Consider the following 26,865-nt stretch of genomic DNA (forward strand, 5'->3'; position numbering starts at 1 on the left):
TGTGTATGTGATGTCTGTCCCCTCTCCCTGTGGGTGCGCCTACATCCCCTTGAGATTGGGTGCGTGGTGATTTGCGCTTTGCCTGGTGTGTGGGTATGCTGGCTGTGTCTGTTGTGGTGCCTGACCTGTGGCGTCTGCGTGTATGTTGGGAAGGTATGGGAGAGGCTGAGGTGGATGGGTCAGAAGGATGGGGGGGAGCAGATGCTGCTGGGTGGACAGAGCTGCCGTCAGTGTTGACTCTATTGCAGCCACACTCCGACGTAGATCAGACATGCCAGATGACATGCCCTCCATGAAAGACAACAACTGTGTGATGAGTTGTGTATGTCCATGGAGGACAGTCAACGTGGATGTCTGACCTACTACAATCTGCCGGAGTAGGTCCACAGACTCAGCACTGAGGGCAGCAGGGGATTCAGGGGCAGGTGCTGCGGTGCCGGGAACAAAGGAGACACAGGGGCTAGCACGGACCCTAGGGACCCTAACAACTGGGAGGGTGGAGATGGTACTGGAGGAGGAGAGGTCAGCCAAAGAAGAAGAAGAGGCCATTTCTGCATATTCCCCCTCCTCCTGAGAGTCTGATTCTGAGCCGTCTGTATGGTAGGAGGTGTCGGTCACATGGGGTCCGGCCCGCAGACTCTCCCCACCCTCCATGCCACTGGCTCCCTCTGACTCCTCAAAGCAGGTGGCACTGTCGCTGGGTCCCTCTGTGTGGTCCGGGCCTGTGTCTCCTCAAGATTGTGGTGATGATGCTGTTGGCAAGGAGAATAAGAAAAACATATCAGTCACCTGTACACATCAGACATATCAGCTAGAAATCATTTGGCAACATTTCTAATTATGGCATGCATCATGAGTCACAAGCCACTGAACTATGCACAATGCTAAGCCTAGACTTGTGCAATCTGAAGAGAAACTACGTTCAATGTATAGTAGGATAGAAGTAACAGGCAATGCAACAACTTGTATGAGAGACACATTGATGAGCCACTGCCTGACAACCGGATAGCGGATGATGATTCACTGTTCATTTGCCCACCCTGCCACACAAAACCAGACCTGGTCATGTTTGAATTGCTGTGACCCTGTGCCAGATGGTAAAAGTCCTTCATGAACTGCCATGTGATGCCATCCTGGGACCTGGACCAAGTGTACCGTCACCTCACACTGGCATTACAGCTGTCTACACCCAAAGTCACATTGTGTGGCTGACCATCTATAAGATTTTCAAACAACATGCAACATATTTTGAATATATGTACACACACACTGCACAGTGTGAGTAAGCACAAGCCAAAAATATTTTAAATGTACAGTGTGCTCCTGTAGCTAACACATGACAATTAGAAAGTACACCATGGACAAAGACCACTGAGGCTAACTTGTGCAGAAAACACATGTTGAGACTCCTGATCAGTGCAAAAATATTAAGAAGGGCAGACACAGTGCACATGTGGTGCTACATGGAAGGTAACAACAGGTGTCACAGACCTCCCTCCAACACGATGATGTGCTAAGGAATATGCATACTAAGACATTGCACCTTAGGAGTACCTGTTAAAGAAAAAGTGTTGGCAAAGTGCTGGGCACATGTTGAGTAGGGCAAGGCATGTAAACAACCATCTGCTGAAACTTTGCCAATATCATGCCAATGCATGAAGTGCCTGTCTGACAACACCATTCCAACTGTGGGAGTGTTAGCATGCCTCGGAGCACTGCAGGTAGCATGTGATTACATGACAACAAACAGACATGTACCTATCCCCTTCTTGCTGCTGTCTCCCCTGCATCTGCCTATGGAGGTCTGGGAACACCACTTCCAGGACCCGGAGCATGTGGGGGTGAGGTGGCGGGTGCCACCATGCCGGCGTGGAACTTCCAGCTTCAGCTGTACCCTGTCGATGCGGCGGGTCCAGCACCGGATGTCCTGCCACCTCTTCTTGATGTTTCTGAGCCTCCTGCGAGGCCCCCCTCACGCCTGACAGCCCTGGCAATGTCCAGCCCGATGTCAGCCTTCTCATAGGCAGATACCTGTCACAAATGTAAAGATAAAGAACATCAGTACACCTGGTCCATGTCCCAGAGACAGACATTTGCACTAAATACTCGAGGATAGCAGGGCATAGGAGGCTGAACACACTTGCATCATTGTCCAGGAGTATGTGGCCTGTGAGCACACAGAAATGCACAACATGCCATTGAAAGGCTACAGATGACATAAGGGGTGCAAACCACTCTTTGAGCATGGCACTCACTGAGCAATATATGCTACATCAGGGTGCACTGCAGCACGTGACATGCTGTCACACACCCCACTACAACAAATAACCCTCTTCAGACAATACTGTACACACCGGCACTCACTCCCAACAACATAGCATCTCTCAACTATACATACACAATGGCTGTGGTGTCACACACACAACAGGTGCACACTCCAAGGTAGTGCACACATCACTCACCTGCTCCTCTGGTCTCCCATACAGCTTGCTGTAGTTAGGCAGGAGGGCATACAGCAGGGCCTTGTTCTCACCATCACTGAATGCAGGTGCCCTCTCCATGCTCAGCTAATCAGGGTCCAGAGGATACAGAGACAGCAGCTGTGTTTTCCACTTCAATGTTGTGCAGGCAAGTGCCATCCCACAGCCACATGCTGCCTTATATCTGTGCTGCAGAGGGTCTGTGCGTCCAAGGAGTAGTGTGTGATAGGCCACAATAGTTTGCATCCTATGTTTCATCCAATCCCTTGACACATAAGACCATGACACACATATGCATGGTTTGAAAAGTGAGCCAGAGCTGAACAACAACTTTTGCAACATTGTATACTTTTGCTCAACTGAATTTTCCAGAACACCTGTAGGAGACTCTAAAATCTCTGTATCCATGACAACCTGGCTGCATTCTAATCATTCCACTGTTCCCCTATATGTTCCCTATGTATTTTTTTGAATCCCCACACAAGTACGGTGCGATTGCCGTCGCAAATGCAACTCATTCAATGGTGAAACGACGCGTACACAGGCAAGTACCATTGGGGTACGCTCTGCTTGCGTATGTCTGCAATGCAATAGGGAAACGACCCGTACACACGCACGTACCATTGGGGTACGCTCTGCTTGCGTATGGCTACAATGCAATAGGGAAACCAGGGGTGCACACGTACGTACTATTTGGGTACGCTCTGCTCGCGTGTGTCTAAAATGCAATAGGGAAACGACCCGTACACACACACGTACCATTGGGGTATGCTCTGCTCGCGTATAGCTACAATGCAATAGTGAAACGAGGCGTACACACGCACATACCATTGGGGTACGCTCTGCTTGCGTATGTCTACAATGCAATAGGGAATCGACCCGTACACACGCACGTACCATTGGGGTACGCTCTGCTCGCGTATGGCTACAATGCAATAGGGAAACCAGGCGTACAAACGCACGTACCATTGGGGTACGCTCTGCTCGCGTATGTCTACAATGCAATAGGGAAACGACCCGTACACACGCACGTACCACTGGGGTACGCTCTGCTCACGTATGGCTACAATGCAATAGTGAAACGACCCGTACACATGCACGTACCATTGGGGTACGCTCTGCTCGCGTATGGCTACAATGCAATAGGGAAATGAGGCGTACACACGCACGTACCATTGGGGTACGCTCTGCTCGCGTATGGCTACAATGCAATAGGGAAATGTCCGGTACACACGCACGTTCACTTGGGATACAGTGCCTTAGACATGCTCAAGTGAATGCTTGTGTAGGCTGCGTTCATGACCTCATTCATGTCACCATTGGGAGAGTGACCCCAGGAAATCACATGGCAGGGATGTAGTCTACACTCATGTTGACTATGTGGATGTGTACATCAGCATGGCATCCTTCCGTCAGCAGGCCCTAGGTGTGGCAGACAGTGAAGAAGCACAGGAAATGTGATCTTGTGGCTCAGTTGATGTGTGAAGAGCTGTTGAGACATGTCATTAATCATGGTGCACATGTAATTCACATACATTCAACACTTCTCACCTGAGTAACGTCTTCAACATATTGTGATGCACATCAACACTGGAATGGCACACTATTCAGTACAGGGAACTGTCACATGATGACAGCAACATGCCCACTGTCACATATGTCTAATTGACCACGTCATGTGTGTGCCATGTGCGACATTGTGCATGCTGTTTGTATATGAAAGAAACAGGTCAAATATAGAAATATGAGTTTTGTAACTTGTCTAGCAAATATTAAATTGCTACAGCAAGCAGGGAAGTTGTTTTGCATATAAAGTTGTTTTAAATCTGTCGAATTAACTATGTTTTATGCGATGTTTTATTGCCATTGGAATTTTTTTTAAGGAAATGTAAGTGACTGTATTTTTATGTTTACTAATTGTGTATTTCAGATGCAATTTGTGGCTCCTGAAGAAGGCGTTTTTTTATAAAGCCGAAACGCGCGTCGAAAGTATTGATTGCCACTTTACCCTTTTTTAATATTCTGTGATTATATTTTATTAGTATTGTATAATTTGCTTCTTTGTTATTGTTTTTGTAATTTGGATGTACATGACGTATGATTTTAACATGAACATTTATTAAAAAGAATAGAGTTTTTGTATCAAAATAAATTTGTAGGTTCCTTTTTGCAATAACCCTCTTCCCCCTGTTTGCTATGATTGCTTTAGTAATATACACACAGTCTTTGTCCGCTACACCCACTCTCTGTGGGACACAGTTGCGGAACTGCTGCCAGAGTGCCAGTTGCAGGTACGGGCAAAACTTACCCAAGCCCTTGTTGAAGGCCGACCTGCGGCACGGTATTGGATCCGGTGTGGGCTGGATAGCACCGACTCACTGGGCAGAGCAATGGCAACCGCAGTGGCGAATTGTTGCAAAGCCTGGTTGAAGTCCGGCCAATTTTTTGCCGATGTCCAGAATACACTCATGGACATGCCGTTTGATGTCCGTTGCCTTTTTGTCAACAAGGCAGACCATGCGCTTGAGCACATTAAGGACTCCAGGGCTACGGCCAGGTCCATGGGCCTGTCGGCCCCTGACCAGCAAACTGGTACCTTTTGCTCATTTCGTGGCCAAGGAAGTGGCACACACACATGTGCTGCCAGCCACGCAACGCTGACTAACATCCAACGCGGTGGTGGCGGTGGTAACCGCCATAGCGGCGGACGGGGACAACGGCCAGGTCAGTCCACACCTTCCCCCGCAACATCTGCCTACAAACCATCCTTCTCTGTACTTTCAGGGCCATGTGATGCCAGTGAGGGGCAGGCTTCCCCCTCACCTCCACCACTGGTGCACTGTCACATTGGACAGGTGGGTGCTGCAAATGGTCCCAGGCGGATATTCCCTCACCCTTGAGGCGACCACTCAAGCCATGCCAACGCAATGGCAACGCAATAATCGGGGGATCATTTGCAACTTGAGCATGCAGTAGTTACAGCCCTCTTGGCCAAGGAGGCCATCGTGCCCGTTCCTGGCCCAGAAATAGTGTGTGGTTGCTACTCCCACTACTTACTGCTACCCAAGAATACCAAAAGGGGCCTACGCCCTATCTTGGACACAAGGAACGTCAATGGCTTCCTCCGGAAGGAGGAGCTCAAAATGCTGATAGTGACTCAGGTCCTACCTGCCCTGGACCAAGGAGACTGGATGGTGGCGTTGGACTTGTAGGATGCTTATTTCAACATCCCCGTCCTGCCGGACCACTGGCGCTACCTGCGGTTCACGTTGGGGCACAAGCACTTTCAGTTTACCCTGACCCCCTTTGGCCTTACCAGCACACCACGGATGTTCACGTAGGTACTGGTATCCGAGTTCCTCATTATGTCAGTTGATCCCCCGGTTCGTCTGCCTCTTCTGGAGGACCTTATGTCGCAGCATCAGAGGATGCTGCGACATAAGTACCTCCACCCGTACCTGTACAGTCTCCACCTCCATGCTTGGAGATTGAGAGGCGACAGTAGAGGCCATTTGCCTTTCATCCTGAAGTCTGTAATATCATCCTTGCTGCCAGGCGTCCCTCCACAAAGTCGGTATACGCCTGCAGCTGGACCAGATTTGTGGCACGGTGCACACCAAAGGCTGTGTATCCTCTTTCTGCACCTCTTCATGATGTTCATCTCTTCCCTCTTTTTCATGCCCAGCAGGGCTCTGCTCTGGGCACTATCAGGGGCTACGTTCCTGACCTTTCAGCCTTACTAAGGCTGCCTGATCAACCTTCTTTGTTCTAGTCCCCTATTGTGACTCGTTTTCTGAAAGGCATCAGACACACATTTCCACATGTTTCATATGTGATGACTCAGTGGGACTTGAACCTGGTTCTTACATATCTGATGTGTGCTCACTTTGAGCGACTTCACAACTTTCCTCTCCGCCTTCTTACTCTGAAGACTGCTTTCCTGTTTGCCATCACCTCTGCCAGGAGAGTGAGTGAGCTCAAGGCTCTTTCTACATAACCTACTAACCTTTAAGTCCATCCGGACAATTTTGCGTTGCGGACAATACCCTATTTCCGGAACAAGTTTGACACGGACTTCCACATCGGGCACTCTTTCACCTTGTCCACCCTATTTCCGCCTACGCATCCCTCAAAGGAGATAGAGCAGCTACACCGTCTGGACCCAAAATGTGCGCTCTCATACTATCTGGATCGCACACGCCAGTTCCGGGTGGATGAACAACTTTTAGTTTATTACGTGGGCGCTGAAAAGGGAATGCCGGTACGCAAGCAGAACGTCTCTCTCTGGGTTGTCTTGTGTATGAAGGCTTGGTACCCCTTGCCAAAGAAGGAGCCTCCTGTTGGGCTGAGGGCACATTCCACTTGGGCCACGGTGGCTACTACTGCCCTGGGTCGGGGAGTCCCCTTGCAGGACATTTGTCAGGCAGCTACGTGGGCCTTGATGCACACATTTGCAAAACACTACTGCCTGGACAGCCAAGTCCAGAGGGATGTCTTCTTTGGCCGTTCCGTCCTCCGGGACTTTCTGGTGTGATTATTGCTTTGAAGACCCACCACAGGGCTTGGTCTTGCTGGGGTATGTATTCCAAGGTAGGAATATGAAACTAACTACTGTTTCTTACAGATAGTTTGTTACAAAAGGTAAGTAACTTGTTCATACTGTTAAGTATATCTGCTGTAGGAGCATCGATGATGGGTCCTTGCCGTGATGACAGGGTTTCATATGTACGCACACCATGCCACTTGTGCTATTGATCCACTCATATTTGTGACGGCATCATATACCATTTGTCACAAATCAAACATTTCTGCTGTCTGTTGATGTCCATGTATTACTTTTGGAAATATCACACCGCAATAAGAATATGTCTGATCTGTGCAAATGATGGCACATGTGATGTGGGTGTGTGCATTGCTGTCAGCTGTCTGGATGTGCAGACAACCTCCTAATGCAATTCACGTGACGTGTGTCCCTGACGTGATACATTGTCCTGCTCACTCAGACCTTCCCATCAGATCATTTGTATGCATGTCATATCCATTCCAAAGAGCACAGGTCTTTTACTTTTCATGGAGGAGTGGCTGCCAGCTGGCACATGTTTCCTCAGTGTGTAGGCCACGCCACACTCAAAATTGTATAGATTTGTTGAAGCAGTGTTGCTTATGCCATGTACATTGTAATTGTCTTTGTCTGACAGTTGTACTCAATTTTCTCCAAAATATGTTTTGCAGGGCACCCCTTCTGCCAAGGCCGTTGCCAGACTTGGATGCCATGAGGGAACGTGATTGCATACGGCGTTACCGCTTCCCGCGACAGTTGATTCAGGACCTGACGGACAGACTGGAACCACATCTGCAACCACGACACAGGTATCCAACTGCGCTGACACCCAAGGTAAAGGTGATGGCAGCCCTACATTTCTTTGCCACAGGTACGTTCCAATTTACCATAGCTGATGTGGGAGGGATGTCACAAACCATGCTTAGCCGGGTATTAAGTGATGTATTGGCTGCAATGTTGCTGTACATTGATGAATTCATTACATTCCCTACTCCAGAACAGTTGACAGATGTCAAGGGGGAATTTTATGCCCTGGGACGCATGCCACATGTAATTGGTGCAATTGATGGTACACATGTTACTCTTGGGCCACCACAGGCTCAGGAGCAAGCGTACTGCAACAGGAAACATTACCACTCAATCAATGCCCTGGTGGTGTGTCTTGCCAACATGCTTATCTCACATGTTTGTGCAGGTTTTCCAGGATCGTGCCACGATGCATTCATCATGAGGCGTAGCAGTGTACCACAGATGATGCTGCAGCTGCACAACCATCGGGCAGGTCTTGTTGGTGGGTAAACTCTGTTAGCCATGTATGTCAGTATGTCATTACTACAGGAACTGCAGGGGCGTGGCTTGGACGCCGATGGCGATGGTCGCCTGAGAGCTCGGCTCCGGGACTGAGCCCGTGATTATCCTGCAGATCGGAGTCCGTGGGGCACCCTAGCCCCCGCAAACCGATGATCGGACCGATTGGGACCTGCCGAGGCACCCGGTGAAACTCGAACACGGGTTGATCCGACGGAAAATCGAAGTTTGAGGACCCGCGGAGTGTGGCCCAATATGGCGTCTGGACCTCTTTGTCTCCTTGGCCGGGACCCTTAATCTGGACGAGCGTCGTTGGCCACAGCGCACCCTCCACCTTCTATCTCCCAGTGATGTGATGGTCTGGGTGTCGCTCTGATCGGACTTTGAACGCGGTGATCGCTCCTGGATGGTCGGAGGTCCACACTATCGTGGACCTCGATTCACGGACGCCTGGCGGCCCTGTCTGCGGTGCCTACCCCCTGAGCCGCACCCGGCTGCATCCCGCCGAGCGACTGACCTCCATGGGCAGCACGGCGCCTTGGCGCCACAAAGTCTCCGGTGGTGTTGGTGACCCTCGTTCCAGATCCTCATCGGCCAAGCGGGCCTGCCCGACCTGGCGCTGATTGTCCCCGCCTCCTCCTCAGTGCCCTCTGACGACGCGGTGGTGGCGCGGCCCGAGGTTGTGGAGGACCAACAGGCCCTGGAGACGGAGATCGTCGGCCATCGGCCCGAAGACCACCAGCCAAGAGGGACATAGTCAACACCCGCACTCGGTGGCGCCTCTGACTGACTCTCCACCGTGGGACTCCTGCGCCATGGGAAAACCGAGGGGAGCCAAGGGGACCACCCCAGCCGCCTCAGACTCGGAGGCGCCGGACAAAGATGATCGTGGGGACCCGGAGAGCTCTGGTGGTGCGCCATTGCAGCAACAATTTGACCGGGTCCTGGAGGCGATCGCGACCACGCGCTCGGCCCTCCAGCAGGACATTGCCCAGGTTGCGACGAGTCTGGGCCTCCTTAGAGCGGACCACGGCAAGCTTTCGGATAGGGTCAAGGAAGTGGAGGGCTCGGTAAAGACCTGGGAGCCAGCACAGAGAACCCTGGCCGCGACGATGAAGGATGCCCTATCCCGGATTGATGCCCTGGAGCGGCGAGCAGAGGATGCGGAGGGACGTAATAGGCGGAATAACATTCGAGTGGTGGGCCTGCCGGAGAAGATTGAAGATGGCGACATGGTGGCCTACTTGGAAGCCTGGCTGTGGGACACGGTGGCCCCGGAGGGCCTGTCCTCCTTCTACACCCTGGAGCGAGCGCACAGAGTCCCAGCGAGGCCGCCGCAGCAGGGCCTTGCCCCGCAACCGGTGGTGGCACGTTTACTGCACTTTCGGGACAGAGACCTCATCCTTAATGCCGCCAGACATAATGGCCCCTACAAGGTGGAGAATAGCCAAGTGAATATCTTCCCGGACTACACATATGAGACCCAGCGCAGGCGGTTCTCTTTCCTGGCGGTCAAGCGCGAGCTCCGGAGCGAGGGCATCCAATACTCGCTCCTGTTTCCTGCAAGGCTCCGCATAATCGTTGATGACAAGACTCAGTTCTTTGATTCCCCGGAAGACGTCTGTAGCTGGCTCAAACTCTATAGAGCTGGAAAGGATGGCTTTGGCTCCTCATCTAATTGGCAGTGGAGCCTGGACAACGGCGGCGGTCCAAAAGAATTCGGAGTCGCCGTGGCCAGTCAGGCAGACCTTCGACTGTGGAGACAACGGCGGAGCGGAAGGAAGTGTTGGAGGTGTTGTCTACGCTGTCTGGCTCACGAGATGGTCCCATTGAAGAGGAAGCGGACCTTGGAGACGAGGGGGCACCAATGGACTCGGAGGAGTCAGTGACCGACAGTGTCCACACGCCGGTGATCACTCCGAACTCGGTTGAGGACCTTTTGGATGGACAGGGATGACGGGGTGAGCTGCGTCCATTTGGGTGCGGGCCCGCGGCGGGGGTGGCGGGGGTAGGCGATTGCTCATGAACTCCGGTGAAGTGGAGGTGGGGTGCCCTGCTCGTGACATGGGTTTTTTTTTTTTTTATTCTTTTGGGCTCACTTTAGTCTCGGTAGCCCGAGAATCGAGGGCCCATTGCCGGTGCCCAGCCCGCACCTAGCCCTTAAGGCCTTCCTGCGGTGGCGACTGCAGGATTAGTTGGGGACTGTGGGTTTGTTGGGGGTATGGTTTGGATGGGAACTAGATGGTACTATTTGGGTCCTGTTCTGGGGAGGGTGGGCAAGGGTTTGGGTCGAACGGGGGTTGTTGTTTTTTGGTTGGGGAAAATGGCCGCCATCAGTGCTGGGTTGATTGTTGCTCTTTCTTTGTTGGGACCCGGGTGGAGAGACTTTGCACGAACGATATGGGAAAATGGCTGATGTTGCTAATGTGAAATGCATCACTTGGAATGTACGGGGGCTTCACACTATGTCTAGACGTCACAAAGTCCACGCTTATTTAGTGCGTAGAGGGGTACAAATGGCGCTGCTGCAGGAGACCCATCTTAACAAGGCGGAAGGGGCGGCGCTACAGCGTAGGTGGAGAGGGCAGGTCTTTTGTACTTCGTACTCAGCGTATGCCAGGGGGGTGCTGATTTGGATCAGAGCTGGGGTTCCTTTTCAGGTTACGAAATCAGTGGTGGATCCGGAGGGTCGCTACGTGGCCATCTCAGGCACACTGGGGGGGAGGGACCTAAACTTTGCTGTGTTTATGCGCCTAATGTGGACCAGTTTGCCTTCCTTTCCAGGTTATCGGGCTCGTTGGCCCACTTCTTCTCCAGGCCCCTCCTGCTCGGAGGGGATTTCAATTCAATAGTGGATGTGGAGGCTGACCGCTCGCACCCCCCCCCTCCCTGACTCTCCGGTTCGCCGTGAGGCTAAAGGTAGGAGGGACTGGCAGACGCACTGGGGTCTTACGGACATCTGGAGGGCACAGCAACCCGACACTCGGGACTATTCCTACTTCTCAGGCCTACACGAGTTGCACGTCCGACTGGACGGGTTTCTGGGCTCGGCAGAATTGGTTTCAGCAGCGGTCCGGTCTGAATATCTGACCAGGACCATCTCAGATCATAACGCTCTCCTGCTGGACCTTCGCTGGTTTCCTGGGGTTCCTGCTGTACCCACCTGGAAAATGCGTCCCGAAATCTTGGAGGACATAGTCTTCAAAGCGGACCTAGAAGATAAGATCTCGGAATACTTCGCGTCCAATGGGGGCACTGCGGGATCGAGGGCGCTGGAATGGGACGCCTTTAAGGTGGTGGTCAGGGGCTTCTGCATTTCTAAAAAGGTGGGCATGAGGCGAATCATCCTTGATGATTTGGCTGTGGCCGATCTGAAACTCCGTGAGTTGGAACTCCGCCGCCCCGGGCGTCCTGAACTTCAGGAGCGCACGGCAGCGGCGAAGGAGGCGGTAGCGGCGGAGGTTGAGCGGTTGCGCTGCTTCGACTATAAGGCCTATACTGTTAGGTCGCTCGCGGAGGGGGACAGATCGGGCGCATTGCTGGCGTGGCTAGCTAATCCCACGCGCCAGACCTCTCTAACGACGTCCATGCGCACGGTGGAAGGGGCCGAAGTGCACACTCAGCCTGAGATCTTGAGTTGTTACCTGCGCTACTATGAACGCTTGTACCGCAGTCTCTCTGCCAGGGACCCTGACCTGATCGATGATTACCTGCGACCCCTAGAGCTCCCAATGGTGGAGCCTGACGTAGCGAAAGCCCTGGGCTCCGACATTGAACTGGGGGAAATTCGCAGCGCCATTAAAAAGATGGCGAGGAATAAGACCCCGGGACTAGACGGCCTTCCGATTGAATTTTATGCCGCCTACGCTGATCTCCTGGCACCGAGGCTGTTGATAGTTTACAGAGAGGCGAAGCGGCTGGGTCGGCTCCCCGGCTTGATGTGCGAGGCCTTAGTGGTTCCCCTCCTCAAACCGGGAAGGGACTCGTCCGATCCGGCGTCCTACCATCCTCTATCAATGTTGACGGTCGATCATAAGATACTGAGCAGCATCTTGGCATCGAGGTTGCTAGGTCACATGAACTCTCTGGTACACGAGGACCAGGCCGGATTCATTCCCAAGCGAAACACGACCATGAACATCCGTAGGCTGTTCCGCTTGCTGGGAGAACCGCTCGTGGACGCCCCATGCCCGGTAGTCCTTTCGGTAGATTTGGAGAAGGCTTTTGACAGCCTGGAATGGGACACCCTGCGCAATGTATTGCTGCGGTTCAGCCTCGGTGAGGACTTCGTTAGGTGGACCACGGTACTGTATGCCTCGGCGTCGGCCAGGGTACGGGCAGGCCCGCTGATCTCCTCGCAATACCCGGTGGAGAGAGGCACGAGGCAGGGTTGTTCATTATCCCCGCTTCTCTTCGCGCTAGCGGTGGAGCCACTGGCGCTGCTACTCCAGTCGGGGGCCCACTATAACGGTTTGTGGACACCTTCGGGCCCACATTATATCTCGTTGTACGCCGATGACCTGTTGCTCTTTCTTGAGGACGCGGTTGCTGCCTTGAGTGGGGCTGCATCGGCGCTCACGGCATTTGGGGAGGTCTCGGGCCTTCGGGTAAATTGGGCTAAGACCTGTCTCTTCCCGGTTCGCAAGGGTACACCCAGCCCTGATATCAGCAGGGAGATTAGGTGGGAACCTGACTGCTTTAAGTACCTGGGGGTGTACGTCTACCACGAACCGTCTGACCTCCTGGATGGGAACATAGCTTGCAGCACTCGCGCGCTGCGTGGTAGCATGGACTTCTGGGCTACTCTACCGCTCTCGGTAGCGGGGCGGATCGCTCTGCTTAAAATGGTGGCGCTCCCCCGGCTGCTGTACTATTTCCGGGCGCTGCCGATTTGGATCCCGCCAGCCACATTTCGCCTGTTACGGTCAATGGTGGTGGGATTCCTCTGGGGTTCGAGCCGCCGAAGAGTGGCCCTCAAGACCCTGACGAGACCGAAAGCTGAGGGTGGGCTTGCGGTGCCGGACTTTGAGAAGTATTACTTGGCAGCGCAGCTGCAGACTTTCACCCAGGAGGTCGCCAGAGAATTCCGAGGCCCAGAGGACAGGAGGGGCACAGGGATGGCTAGGCATGTTCTCTCCTTCATAGCGCTGCGACAACGTTTGGCCTTGCAGGACCTGCCGCTCGAAGAGAGGACCATTTGATTATGCTGGAACCGAGCCCACGCCCGGGGCCAGTTGCGGATACCATATGCACCCGAAATGCCTCTGGGTATGTTGACGGCCCTGCCTCATGGCGGTGATTGGTCACGACTAGCGGACTGGGAGGACGCGGGTCTACAGTTGGTGGGTGACCTCTACGAGGACGGGGCGCTATTGCCCTTTCAGGAGCTCATTGACCGCTTCGAGGTTCCTCGCGGCGATTTTCTTTTGCACACGGCCCTGGTCCGAGCGATTCAGGCGCACTGGAAACACGGACTGGAGGAACCTCCTACATCTCCGGTGTGCCAGTATGTCATGATGTCCGCGGGAACGGTTAAGGCGGTTACTTGCCTATACGGCAGACTGATCAATGAGGGGTTGACCCCCCTCACTACCTTAAGAACCCGTTGGGAAGAGGACATAGGGAAGGAGATCCCGGAGACGACCTGGTCCCAACTCATGAGGCGGGCCTGGAAGGGCACGCGCCACACCCGCTTTCAATTGGTCCACTACTATGTACTCCACAGGGCATACTTGACCCCGGCGAAGATCCAACAATATTTTGCCACGGACTCTGCGGACTGCCCCAGGTGCCATGCGCCTGATGCAGACCTCCTCCACATGCTGTGGTCTTGCCCGGGGCTGTCCTCCTATTGGCTTGAAGTGGGGGATACCCTGAAGGAGGTAACGGGGAGGTCCTTATCGGTTGATGCAGCAGTGGGGCTCCTGCACTGGTTTCCGCATACCCCCAAAAATAAAATCACTAGTAAATTCATTGATCTGGGGCTTCTCCTTGCTAAACGGGAGGTGACCAGGAACTGGAAGGCACGGGTTGGTCCAACGGGGGTCCGATGGCACAGCGAACTTTTGAAATGGGCGGCGGGGGAAAGTACGCTGTGATACCAGTTAGCTAGGAGACAACACAACGAGAAGGCGCAGGAGGCAGCGCTAGAATGGGAGACATTAGTGCAGGCCCTCAGGGATTATTGCGCTCCCAGCGATTCCGAAAGTGAGGATGCAGCTCGCCCCGAGTCCCGATAGACGATTGCACTTTACATGTTTGTTGCTTTCCCCGGGGGTCCTCTCATAGATCCTCTTACGGCTGTTTCCGTGCACTGATGGCGGGGTTGGGGGGGGTTCTGTTTGGTTCATAGTGTTTTTGGGGGGGGGGGGGTTCTTTTGCCTTTTTTTGTAGGATGGTTTAGAAAAGCAGATGACGGATAGTGGATCATACGGACCGGCTTCGACTTCCTGTTGAGTCCCCACTGGTAATCGCCGCCCGACCCTTGGGTTGTGGGCTAAATGGCTGTGTAATGGACCATCCTGCTGAGGGGCGATGGGATGTATCCTACTAATTTTGATTGAACTTATATTGCTGGTCCGCTTTGTAAAAATTTACTGATTCCTGCAATAAAAATATATTTAAAAAAAAAAAAATTACTACATGAACTGCATCATATTACACACTCATTTCCATGATGTCAATTTGCAGGAGACGCAGGTTATCCAAACATGCCATGGGTAATGACTCCCCTACGCAACCCCAGGACAGCTGCAGACCAGCGTTACAACAATGCTCATGGGAAGACCAGGCGGGTGATCGAGCGAACATATGGACTCCTGAAGAGCCGGTTTAGGTGCCTGGACAAGACAGGCAGAGCACTCCAATACACCCCACTCAAGGTGTGTAACAACTTCATGGTGTTCTGCATGCTACACAACATGGCAGTGGAGAAGGCTGTGCCACTCATTCTAGATCCTGATGAGATGGAACATCCGCCCGTTGAGGATGAAGGCCTTGCCCAGGACGCCAGTGATGAGGAGATTGAAGATGATATCCGGAGTCACCTCATCTTCAACTTCATTTCATAATGGTGACTCATAGGTGCATTTTGTTCAAACATATACTATAGAGTTGCATGGGTAGCATGCTGTGTATGCAGCTGACTGTATGCAATGTCACTTTGATGTTTGTTGTGCAGTGTCACACAGGTGCAGATGTAATGCAACACACATACGTGCTATGTGTGTATTTGGAATGTACAAGTGTACTACAACATCAGGCTATTCAACATGACAATGTCAGAATTACATTATATGGAACTTGACCCCTTGTGTGCCTCTCATCCCCAGCTCACCCTGCCTGTTGTCCGTTGGTGTCATCTTGGTCTGCCTGCTATTGCTCATTATGATTGCAACGTCAGCCGAATCAACGGTGCATGCATGGACATGTGGAAAAGTCAATTTGGGTAAAGACTCATATGAGGCTGTTTAGAGTTGGTATGGTTTCAATTGTGTGGTACATGTTCTTGCGCATGTTGTTTGACCATGCATACATGCAACAACATCATGTTTCCTATTACATGTAGGCCCACTCCCATGACAGGATAGTCACCCCATCTGACAGTCATCTGTTGTTGTTTCAGCCTCTGGTGAGTGCATCAATGTGTGTAGACATTGACACTGAAACATTGCATATACCATGGTTTGACATTGTGTGGGAGGTCACAACCACAGACTCTGTGGGGGATTGCAGCCTCACTGTGTGCATTCAAATGTGTCTGGATCATCACCTCAACCTTGTGGGCCAGTCCAGTTTGGTTACAAAAAACCATGTTGTGTAGGTGTGGCCCAGTGTATGTTCCACATGTTAAGACAACTGTCCTGTGATTCTGTTCGCTTGGATGCATTGCCCCTTGTTGCAGTATGTCATGTCACTGTCATGTCGTTACCTCAGTGCAGGTTGAGAATACTGCTACGCCAGCCTTCACAGTGAGTAGAAGTTCTGTTTTCATTCACATGATGCCATGTATGTTGCGCTGTTGACATCACAATGGTGGTCTGATGCACATGTAAATTATTCTGTGGCTCCAGTGGAGTGCGGTCATTCACATGATCCTCTTGTCCTGTGCTGCATTTCTGTGCAACGGTAGGGTTCTTTATGTGGCTTGGCTCCTCATTGTTAGAACCGGCTGTCTCTAGTTGGCAGAGGTATACACTTCTGACAAATAGGGACACTCCTTTTCTAGTCAGGGCAAGGGGATCACACCCTTTGATAACCCCTGCTCACCCCCTCGGTAGCTTGGCAGAGCAGAACAGGCTTATCTCAGAGGCTGTGCGTTAAGCAATTATGACCACATACAGTAACACAGTGAATACACTACAAATGGACACGACACCGTAGTATTATAAAAATCAGTATCTTTATATAAGGCTTAGCACAAGACCAAATAACGGCAAAACTGTACACAATCGGAATAAATATGTTTGGGAAGGAAAAAGGATAGTTCACAGGTAGTTTCTTCTTTAGCACAAAAGTCTTTTAGTATCAAGCAAATCTTCTTCTTGGAAACACAGTTCTTAGCAACAGGGTAACTCACACGGGAGTTACACAACGTGGAGGCAAAGTTAATCAACAGGTTCAGCGTCGACCGCGAGGAGCGCTACGTCGGGCCTGGAGTCACACGGACCCCCCCAACAACACAGTACCTTAGGAAAATGAAGCACACGATCATCAGCGGCGTCGAGCACTCCGGCGTCGCGTCTTCGGTGTCGATCAGGCCTCAGCAGGCATTGTCGATGATGTAGTTGCACAGAGTGAGCAGCGCTCACGGCGTCGAAGGGCACACGGTTGATGCGATCAGCAGCGGTGCAGACACGAGGTCCTCTGGAGCTAGAGCCGTACTCCCACTCACTGGCGTTGCTGCTGGCGTCGGTCGGGCCCAGCGTCTCGTCGTCGTGATTGCTGTTCTGTTCAGAGGTGCTGGACTCACACTTCCAGCGGATAGCACGTTGAGCAGATGAAGTCTTTTGGCCCTGTGATTTCGGCAGGAGACTGGCACTCTTCCAGTCCTTGGAGATTTTCTTAGCAAGCGTGAGAGTACACACACAGTTCCTCTCTCCTGGTTCCTTGGCAAAAATAAAGAAGCACTGCAGGATTCCCCCAACAACAGCACACTGGCAGAAGGGGTAGGCAGTCCTTTAGATCAGCAGGCCTCTTGTCCTTGGTTACAGGGTTCCTTGTCAGAAGTGATCTGATTTCCTAGTTCAGGGGTCCTTCTCTTATACCCCTTTTCGTCTTTGATCCCTTTGTCCATGCCGGGGGTTTCCCAACATCCTGGGTCCGTTGTGGGTGGAGCCAGGCAGAAGCACCTGGCCTATTCACTGAGCAGGGCTGGGTCCTCAGACGCCCAGCAGGAGGTGGAGCCAGCATTGACACTGGCAGGAGTAGAGCTATCGGCCACCTGGCAGGAGGTGGGGCTAGGATCGTCCATGGCAGGCACAGAACCATCAGTCGCTTGGCAGGAGGTGGAGCCAGCATTGTATCAGGCAAGGCAGGCTATCAACAACTACTCTCCCCCTACTCTCAACGTAATGTCCCACTCATCCACACTGACTCATCCAGACCTCTTGGAGCCACCCAGCTCCTGTCACACACATGCAAGACCAGCAGAGACCAGATATGGTTAGACAAGAAAATAGATACTTTCTGAAAGTACTATTTTCGAACCCAGAGTCCAAAAACCATCCACACCACCGGATGCGTAATTAAACCCCGAGTTCAGGGATACCAAACTCGACATTGCACCGTACTCTCCGAGCCAGCTAGGATCATAGCATTAATAATCCCGGTGGCCCATTCTATCCAACGGAGAGCAGGCTACCTCGCAATAGTGAAGCACTTAGATGGCGGCACTTCACTATCAGGACATGCCAACTTGGTCGGGCTTGTCCTACCTTACGCTTACAATGCACCCTGCCCACGGGCCTACCATAGGGGTGACTAACATGAAGGCAAGGGAAGGTTGGAGGGGCTGGCAAGTAGGTATACCTACGCAGCCGACGTGACAGTACAATACTGCACGTGGGTCTCGCAATGACCGACCCGTAGACATTCTTTTACGAAGCCGCTCCTGTGGGTGGCACAACCCGTGCTGCAAGCCCACGAGCGGCATTTGTATTTACAAGCCCCGGCACTCCTGGTGCACTAGACGAGGGACTGACAGTAAACCAAATAAGCCAAACATGGATACAATAGACACATCAATTTAACATAGGGAGCACTTGCGCTATGGCACTGATCAGCAGTGACACGGCGCCCAAAGCATATACCAGCAAAACATCGTAAAACGGTAGAGGCAAACAGAAAAAATGGAGGAGAGACTCGAGCCAATGATGTCAGGTCTAACACGTGTCCCCTCCAGCTGAAATGTGGGGAGAACTACCCTTAACCTAGGGAGTCCTCATCACTAAGGCGGAAAAATCTGGACAGACCATCAGCATTGGCGTGATCTGTACCAGGGCGGTGTTCCACCGTAAAGTCCATCCCCTGTAGAGCAATGGACCACCTCAACAGTTTTGGATTCTCACCCCTCATTTGCAACAACCATCTGAGGGGCCTGTGGTCTGTCTGAACCCGGAAGTGAGTCCCAAACAGGTAGGGTCTTAGCTTCTTCAGCGCCCAGACCACAGCAAATGCTTCTCTCTCTATCGCACTCCACCTCGTTTCCCTGGGAAGTAACCTCCTACTGATGAAGGCTACAGGCAAGTCTCGGCCCTCTTCATTCACCTGAGCTAGAACAGCCCCCACGCCATGCTCTGAAGCGTCCGTCTGAACAATGAATTCTTTCGAAAAGTCGGGTGCTTGGAGTATAGGTGCTGTGCACATTGCGGTTTTCAGGGTGTCAAAGGCCGTTTGACAGGCATCAGTCCAGATCACGTTTCGTGGCTGCTTCCGGGAAGTCAGCGACGTCAAGGGGTGCACGATGTTACCGTAATCCTTGACGAACCTCCTGTAGTAACCCGTGAGTCCTAGGAAGGCTCTCACCTGAGTTTGGGTTTTGGGCGGTGCCCAAGCCAGGATGGTATCAATCTTGGGTTGCAGGGGGGCAACCTTGCCGCTCCCTACTTGGTGCCCCAAGTACACCACCGAACCCTGCCCAATCTGGCACTTACTGGCTTTGATTGTGAGGCCTGCTCCGCGCAGGGCCAACAACACTTCCTGGAGGTGGCGCAAGTGTTCCTCCCAGCTGGCGCTGAACACTGCGATGTCGTCCAGGTAGGCGGCGCTGAATTCCTCCAGCCCAGCCAAGACCTGGTTAACCAACCTCTGGAAGGTGGCGGGGGCATTCTTCATCCCAAAGGGCATCACCCGGAACTGGTATAGCCCATCTGGTGTGGAGAACGCTGACCTCTCTTTTGCCCCATCAGTCAAGGCAATCTGCCAGTACCCAGACATTAAGTCAAACGTACTAAGGTACCGGGCAGCTCCCAACCGATCGATGAGCTCATCAGCTCTGGGGATGGGGTGCGCGTCAGTCTTCGTGACCGAATTGAGTCCTCGGTAATCCACGCAGAACCGGAGTTCTGGTGAAGCACCAGGTGCTGCAGCCTTCGGGACCAAGACCACTGGGCTGGCCCAAGGACTGCTAGAGGACTCAATCACCCCTAACGCGAACATTTTGGAGACCTCCTCCTTAATGTACGCTCTGACCTTGTCAGTCACCCTGTAAGCCTTGTGCTTCACAGGAGGGCTGTCTCCGGTGTCAACGTCATGGACACACCAATGCGTGACACCCGGAACCAAGGAAAACAGATCCGGGAATTGTCCCAACAGGTGGCGACAATCCTGTTTTTGCTCAAGGGTCAGTGTGTCAGAGAGGACCACACCATCCACTGACCCGTCTTGCTCTTTAGCATACAGGAGGTCAGGAAGAGGCTCACTCTCCTCCTCCGTTCCAGCATCTGTAGCCAAGAGCATGCCCACTTCGGACCTTTCTAAGTGGGGCTTCAAACGGTTGACATGCAGGACCCGCAAGGGGTTCCTGGGAGATTTCAAGTCCACCAAGTAGGTGACATCGCTCTTCTTCTCCACAACCTTAAACGGTCCAGTCCACCTGTCCTTGAGCGCACAAGGTTCCACAGGGGACATGACCCACACTTCCTGACCAGGCTGAAGCTCTACCAGAGTGGCATTCCGGTCGTACCATCGCTTCATCTCCTCCTGGCTGGCCTCCAGATTTGCCTGAGCAAGTTCTCTGAAGCGCCGAGTCTGGTTCCGAAAGGCCAGCATGTAACTGTATACATCCTGGGGAGGTTTCCTGGGAGATTGCTCCCAGCCTTCCTTGACCAGACTCAGAGGCCCTCTTACCGGGTGACCGTATAAGAGCTCAAAGGGGCTGAACCCTAGAGACTTCTGCGGCACCTCACGGTAAGCAAACAACAGGCATGGCAAGAGGACGTCCCATTTCCGCCTCATTGGTTCTTCAAGACCCATAATCATGCCTTTTAGGGTCCGGTTGAATCTCTCAACCAGCCTGTTTCCTTGAGGGTGGTAAGGAGTGGTGAACCGGTAGGTTACCCCACACTCCTTCCACAGAGACTTCATATAGTTCGAAATGAAGTTGGTGCCTCGGTCGGACACCACCTCTCTGGGGAACCCCATCCGGGAGAAAACACTCATCAGTGCCCGTCCCACCACGGGGGCTGTCACTGTTCTGAGAGGGATGGCTTCCGGGTACCTTGTGGCATGGTCCACCAAGACCAGGATGAACCTGTTGCCCAGGGCTGTCTTGGGGTCCAGGGGCCCAACAATGTCAATACCCACCCGGTCAAAGGGGGTGCTGACCACCGGAAAAGGTTGGAGGGGAGCCTTCTGCTTCCTTCCGCTTTTCCCACTTGCCTGGCAAGTGCGACAAGTCTTGCAATGGATGTCTACATCCCTACGCATCTGAGGCCAATAGAAATGGGTGACAAGCCTGTCATAGGTCTTGTCCTGCCCCAGATGTCCAGCTAACGGTACGTCATGAGCCAAACCCAGTAGGAAGGCTCTGAAGCGCTGGGGTACCACCAGCACACGGGCTGACCCAGGTTCAGCAGCCTTAGGCTCGCTATACAGGAGATCGTTCTCCCAGTACACAAAATGTGATCCTGACTGATCACCTGAGGATTGGGCTGAGGCCTGCTGCCTCATGCCCACAAGAGAAGGGCACACTTTCTGTTCCGCACAGAATTCCTCCCTGGAGGGACCACCATCCTGCTGCCAGTGGGTCAGCTCGGGCAGATCTCCCAGTTCGGCAATTTGTTCCCCGGTGGGCTCCAGGGCATCCCCCTCAGGGTCTACCTCCTTCTGGACCACGGGAACGACGGGGGCCGGTTTCCCGCGCCTCCTGCCTCTTCTCTTCACAGCTGGGTCCTGGGCCGTACTTTCAGGCTCCGGGACCCCATCAACACCCTTACTCGCTGTCATGGATCGAGTGGTTGCACACACCCACTCTGGTACACCCAACATTTTCAAGTGCGCCGCTCGCTCCACCTTAGCCCAAGGGGAGTCTTCCAAATCATTGCCCAGGAGACAGTCGACAGGCATGGCGGGCCTCACAGCAACCTGAAGAGTACCTGAAACTCCCCCCCATTCAAAGGAAACCTGAGCCACCTCACACTCTTTCTGGGAGTTATCGGCAGCTATCACGGGGTAGAATGCGTGGGGAACCACCTGCTCTCGGGACACCAAGTGACACTTGACAGCTGTCACACTCGCTCCGGTGTCTCTGAGGGCTTCCACTCTATGGCCATTAATGGTCACCCACTGCCTATATTTACTAGTGTTACTAGGCAGAGGGGGTGGAGGGACCATTTGCATGACTCCGAGCGAGACCAGGGACATCTCTGCGGGACCCCTCCCACCATGGACAACCATCTCCTCCCCTCCCAAGGCTACACTTGCCAACTGACGAGGGGGTGCACGCGGCGGTGCACTCGCATCCTTTTTGGGACACTGGGGGTCATAAAACCGGTGTCCTACCTGCCCACAACCGTAGCAGGTTAGGGGGCCCCTATGAACAGGTTTACCCGTCGGGGCCCCTGACTTCTTCTCAGGGGGAGGCTGGGAACCTTTCCCTTGGTTCCCGTAGGAATTACTTTGGGGCCCTTTCTGAGACTCCTTCTGTTTACCCTTGTCCCCCCCACTCTTCTGCTGGGGACCCTGCCCACCTTTGGCTGAGTCTCCCACTGGACCCTTGTGGACCCTGGTACTGACCCAGCGGTCCGCCTCCTCAGCAAGTTTTCTAGGGTTAGATATCTTGCTATCAATCAGGTGCTGGCGCAGCTCTGGAAAACAGTTATTAGACAAGTGCTCCCACGCAAACAAATCATAGAGAGCTTCATAACTTTCCACTTTGCTGCCCTTTACCCAACCATCCATGGCTCTGCAAAAATAAGAGACATATTCAACCCACGTCGTACCAGGCAACTTCTTACATTCTCTAAAAGCTTGTCTGTACTGCTCGGGGGTTAAGCCATATCGCAACATTAAAGCATCTTTCATATGAGCATACGACATCCTATCTGCAACAGGCATGTCTAACAGGGTATCTCTTCCCTCATTCACAAAGTGACCCCACAACCCCGCTCCCCAATTCTTCTCAGGGACCTGGTGGGCCAACAATGCTAACTCATATGCTTTAAACCATTGACCAATATCTTCATTCTTATTGTAATCTTTGATCACATCTTTCGGGAAGTAAAACTTGCTTCCTGCAGGCTCGTATGGAATGCTGCCACCAGAGGGATTCAACTCTAACTTTTTAGCTTGGATATCCAGTTCCCTCAACCTGGCTTCACGCTCCAAAGCTAACTTTTCTCGTTCAAACTCCAACTTTTTGATCTCTAAATCGGCTTCCCTTCTCCCTCTTGCATTTTCTAACTCCAACTGCCCATTTATCTTTAGCCTTGCCATCTCCATGTTGTAAGCTCGCTCTTTCGCCCTTTCTTCTCTTTCTTCAGGGGAAAGACCTTTGGAGGAAACACTGCTTCCGGGAGAGGGCACAGGTCCATTCACTGGCACCTCCTCATCCCCTTCCTCTGTGGGTACCACCACCACATCAGAGGGATTTCTCGATTACCACCAGGCCTGCAATGCTTTATAAAAATCATCTTTTCTCGAGAGGCCGGTGGTAGGAACTTCAAACTAGTTGCAAAAGTGTTTCAGCTCATCTTTCTTGTATTTCTTTAGCTTACTCCTCTCGAACTCTTCCACAACAACGATAGCAGGGGCAGTGACTCCGTTGTCACTCATGGCTAAAACTGGCAGTGTTCAGAAAATCAAGTTTCAGAAAGGCGGAGAGCAAAAATAGGATCCTTCCGAATCGGATTGTGACTGCGCTATGGTCTGCTTTCACTATGTAGCGCACACTAATCACTGTACATGGGTCATAAATGCAAAGTCCAAATCCTCACCGCTGACCCACCAATGTTAGAACCGGCTGTCTCTAGTTGGCAGAGGTATACACTTCTGACAAATAGGGACACTCCTTTTCTAGTCAGGGCAAGGGGATCACACCCTTTGATAACCCCTGCTCACCCCCTCGGTAGCTTGGCAGAGCAGAACAGGCTTATCTCAGAGGCTGTGCGTTAAGCAATTATGACCACATACAGTAACACAGTGAATACACTACAAATGGACACGACACCGTAGTATTATAAAAATCAGTATCTTTATATAAGGCTTAGCACAAGACCAAATAACGGCAAAACTGTACACAATCGGAATAAATATGTTCGGGAAGGAAAAAGGATAGTTCACAGGTAGTTTCTTCTTTAGCACAAAAGTCTTTTAGTATCAAGCAAATCTTCTTCTTGGAAACACAGTTCTTAGCAACAGGGTAACTCACACGGGAGTTACACAACGTGGAGGCAAAGTTAATCCACAGGTTCGGCGTCGACCGCGAGGAGCGCTACGTCGGGCCTGGAGTCACACGGACCCCCCCAACAACACAGTACCTTAGGAAAATGAAGCACACGATGATCAGCGGCGTCGAGCACTCCGGCGTCGCGTCTTCGGTGTCGATCAGGCCTCAGCAGGCGTTGTCGATGATGTAGTTGCACAGAGTGAGCAGCGCTCACGGCGTCGAAGGGCACACGGTTGATGCGATCAGCAGCGGTGCAGACACGAGGTCCTCTGGAGCTAGAGCCATACTCCCACTCACTGGCGTTGCTGCTGGCGTCGGTCGGGCCCAGCGTCTGGTCGTCGTGATTGCTGTTCTGTTCAGAGGTGCTGGACTCACACTTCCAGCGGATAGCACGTTGAGCAGATGAAGTCTTTTGGCCCTGTGACTTCGACAGGAGACTGGCACTCTTCCAGTCCTTGGAGATTTTCTTAGCAAGCGTGAGAGTACACACACAGTTCCTCTCTCCTGGTTCCTTGGCAAAAATAAAGAAGCACTGCAGGATTCCCCCAACAACAGCACACTGGCAGAAGGGGTAGGCAGTCCTTTAGATCAGCAGGCCTCTTGTCCTTGGTTACAGGGTTCCTTGTCAGAAGTGATCTGATTTCCTAGTTCAGGGGTCCTTCTCTTATACCCCTTTTCGTCTTTGATCCCTTTGTCCATGCCGGGGGTTTCCCAACATCCTGGGTCCATTGTGGGTGGAGCCAGGCAGAAGCACCTGGCCTATTCACTGAGCAGGGCTGGGTCCTCAGACGCCCAGCAGGAGGTGGAGCCAGCATTGACACTGGCAGGAGTAGAGCTATCGGCCACCTGGCAGGAGGTGGGGCTAGGATCGTCCATGGCAGGCACAGAACCATCAGTCGCTTGGCAGGAGGTGGAGCCAGCATTGTATCAGGCAAGGCAGGCTATCAACAACTTCTCTCCCCCTACTCTCAACGTAATGTCCCACTCATCCACACTGACTCATCCAGACCTCTTGGAGCCACCCAGCTCCTGTCACACACATGCAAGACCAGCAGAGACCAGATATGGTTAGACAAGAAAATAGATACTTTCTGAAAGTACTATTTTCGAACCCAGAGTCCAAAAACCATCCACACCACCGGATGCGTAATTAAACCCCGAGTTCAGGGATACCAAACTCGACATTGCACCGTACTCTCCGAGCCAGCTAGGATCATAGCATTAATAATCCCGGCGGCCCATTCTATCCAACGGAGAGCAGGGTACCTCGCAATAGTGAAGCACTTAGATGGCGGCACTTCACTATCAGGACATGCCAACTTGGTCGGGCTTGTCCTACCTTACGCTTACAATGTACCCTGCCCACGGGCCTACCATAGGGGTGACTAACATGAAGGCAAGGGAAGGTTGGAGGGGCTGGCAAGTAGGTATACCTACGCAGCCGACGTGACAGTACAAGACTGCACGTGGGTCTCGCAATGACCGACCCGTAGACATTCTTTTACGAAGCCGCTCCTGTGGGTGGCACAACCCGTGCTGCAAGCCCACGAGCGGCATTTGTATTTACAAGCCCCGGCACTCCTGGTGCACTAGACGAGGGACTGACAGTAAACCAAATAAGCCAAACATGGATACAATAGACACATCAATTTAACATAGGGAGCACTTGCGCTATGGCACTGATCAGCAGTGACACGGCGCCCAAAGCATATACCAGCAAAACATCGTAAAACGGTAGAGGCAAACAGAAAAAATGGAGGAGAGACTCGAGCCAATGATGTCAGGTCTAACACTCATTAATTGCTGTTGACTTATTTTCAACCTGCTTTTCATGTTTAGCATAGTGAGGGGCAGTTGCTAGAGCAAAAGACTGGCTACAGAGTACCTTCATTGCATTTAGGTCATTAGCTTCCTCATCATATGTGATGCTTACAGCTGTTGTGGGTGATGTCCAGTTTGCCTTCATGGACCGTACGGGTACACATGGACAAATACAGATATTACACTTTGCGTAATTAGCACTTCCATATATTTTCATGTGCTTGTAGGGGACTTATAATCATACACTGTCAATTAGTTTTCGTCCACATAGTTCTCATTGCATAGTAGCAGACTTGTGAGCGTTACACAAGAATGAAATAGGTAACAGACTGTCCTAGGTTTTATGTGTCCGTGTTACAGCATCTGATCTTATGTGATAGCATAATCAGTGATCTCTATTTGGCTACAGTCATTACACTTCACAGGTGTGACTGGTACAGTGTATCTCATGAGGTATTTGTAGTGTCAGTGACATGAGACAGTATTCCTAAAGCTTGTTTGCCTCTGTTTCAGGTCTCCCTCCCTGCAGTTCCCATCCTCTCCTTCCCTCGCCTGATCACCATTTTGTATCAGTCATTTGTACTCAGACCAAGGGGCTAGTTGGAGGTGTAACCCTTTGAGCATCACACAACTCTGATGATGAAAGGTACAGGCAGTCCCTGGCAGTCTTGTGGTGAATGGTTCTGCTGCATTACAGGTGACATCATTCAATGACTTTTTTTGTGTTCTGCTCAATGCCAATGACCATGTATGTTTGATAATGCTCCCTGGCCTCCCAAGGTAAATCATCATGTTGTGCAGGGCGTGGG

This window comes from Lissotriton vulgaris, chromosome 1_1, assembly GCF_964263255.1.
Source record: "Lissotriton vulgaris chromosome 1_1, aLisVul1.2, whole genome shotgun sequence".
Taxonomy (NCBI): Eukaryota; Metazoa; Chordata; class Amphibia; order Caudata; family Salamandridae; genus Lissotriton; species Lissotriton vulgaris.